General features: G+C 43.5%; 1 pseudogene; it reads left to right on the top strand.

Moving 5' to 3' along the window:
* Window positions 1-1,297: 1,297 nt before the first annotated feature.
* Window positions 1,298-1,414, top strand: LOC136643306 (5S ribosomal RNA; annotated as a pseudogene).
* The last annotated feature ends 824 nt before the right edge of the window (window positions 1,415-2,238 follow it).

The following is a 2,238-nucleotide window of genomic DNA, read 5'->3' as shown; positions in this document are numbered from 1 at the left end:
TTTTGCTATATAAAGAATCCTTCCCTTATCTCTGACATGGTCATTTCTCAAAGCTTAAACTGGGCAGAAATGTGGTTAATTTACTGTATTAACTATGGCTATTGCTTTATGGGGAGGGGCTGGCTATTTTCAGTGAATTCCATAATATCACCGAAAATTGATTCTGAAATGACATGGCTACTCTGATGTTCATGCTCTGCTCCTGTGCAAGCTGGCTTTTTTCCATTCAATGAAGCAGAGTGTCTCTAGCACACAAGGGAGTGTACTCTGACCTAATTCCCCAACTTTGAAGTGTATTGGCAGATCCTTGCATTACAATGGAGCTCTTGGGTCAGTGGATTGTCATGATCCTTGCTAGGACATATCTAAAACACAAATACAGGAGGATTAGTTCTTGTGGACAAAGGCTTTGTATTTCACCCCAGAGTCTCATTTTTCATTGAACTGAATTAAGGATAAACAGATGCAGTAACTGTACTTTCACTTTACACACATTTTTAATCTCTGCATCAGAGTGGACTAGCGTGGTGCAAGGTTGCTGCCCAAAATGTTCTCCTTGAACGTTTCAGCAGACTTAACCATGTTGTTTCCCAGTCCCCTCTGGCTACAATTCAAGTTGTGTGGGCTGTGTGCGTGCAGAAACACACAATGTGATCACAGCGCAACCGAAATCAGTCTGTATAAATGTTATGGGGGAATAGGGGAAAACTCAGACTGCTGCTTTTGCTCCTTGACATCAGGTTGCTGCAGAAAGTCTATTTTTACACAAAGTGCAGGCCAGTATTTGAATTTCTTTTTTTTTTTTTGAACAGTTCTATTTTCTACCCAGCTTTCTTATGATTTTTAATGCAAGGTTAGACAATGTATTTGATTTTACTCTCTGCTGCATGAAAACCTGGACGCCTGTTGATAAGACTGCTCACTTAATTTCAGAACACTGTTGTGGATGAAGACATTGTCCTGAAAGTCTGAAATTACCTGTACGACCTGCTACACGAGCTTGAAGTTGTGTATATATTTTGCATCTGTGTTCTTGCTCAGAGGAATGTCGGTTCCTTTATCAACTTGGAGCCCATTTAGCTAGATAAATATGCAAGTACTTCTATAAAATTCATCATCATAACTTATGTAAATATATAATTAGGTGTATTTTTTTTAAACACACACTATCCACCACTGAGATTAAATGGTGCCTTCAAAGTCTAATAAGCAAATCCTTATTAATCAGTGCTTACAAATAGTTGTTGCTAACCCCAAAGAGCTACTTTTCTATGCTGCCTTTTTATGGTGATCCCTGGACAGCAACTGTTACCCTGCACATGCCTGATCTCATCTGATCTCAGAAGCTAAGCAGGGTCAGGCCTGGTTAGTACTTGGATGGGAGACCGCCTGGGAATACCGGGTGCTGTAGGCTTATACCATAGTCCTTTGAGACTGAAGGTTGCCAACCAACCATGACCATTATGATTTCACATGTTGTTCTGTCTTGTCTTTCTCATTTTCTGCATGCTAAAGCCATAATTGTCAGGTAGCATTTGAGGGACACAGAGATCACTTTGGGTAGAATTTCCACTTGTGACTTCCTGCACCTGAGCGCAGAAACTAACAGAGACTGGCCAAAGACCCCCTGGTGCCTGAGTTGTGTGCCAAACCTGCTCCCCTTACCTGGTCTTGTGTTCACTTCTGCTTTTCTCACAATTTAGCCCATGGCTGTTCTCTCCTCCACCCTTCTGCCTTCTCTTCCTTTTCCAATCCAGGGAGCAGGAGGAGGAAACTCCTCCATGAAGGTGAGCATGGGTGCGCCCTGCCAATCTGCTTCCTGAGGTGACAGTTTCAGTTTGCCTCATGGATGGGCTGGCCCAGGACTCCAAATACTAACTGGGGGGGGGGGGGCTCTGCTTGCCAGGCCATGGAACGCAGGCATACAAGGTGTGGCGCAGCAGCCATTAGTCTTCAGCGTTGAGCATAATGCTGGCAGGTTGATTAGAACGTCTTTTTTCCCCATGTCAGATGCCAGAATGACAAGTTTTGGAGTGACTTGGAGAATCTCTCACACTCTTCTTCTGGGGTAATTAAAATGCCCCCCTGCTGCCCTTAGTTGCAACTTGTGCTCTCTTTTCCCTTTTGAGTTTACTGGAAGTCTAGAATGATCTCATCTGTTGCACTTTTTGCTTCCTCTCTCCACCGCCCCTCCAATTTGGGTAACTTTCTGGGTAACATGCACTGTTGTGCCAACCA

Source organism: Tiliqua scincoides, chromosome 2, assembly GCF_035046505.1.
Source record: "Tiliqua scincoides isolate rTilSci1 chromosome 2, rTilSci1.hap2, whole genome shotgun sequence".
In the NCBI taxonomy this organism is placed as follows: domain Eukaryota; kingdom Metazoa; phylum Chordata; class Lepidosauria; order Squamata; family Scincidae; genus Tiliqua; species Tiliqua scincoides.
Note: the sequence above shows the minus strand (reverse complement) of the source record. Positions and strands in the feature narration are given on the sequence as shown.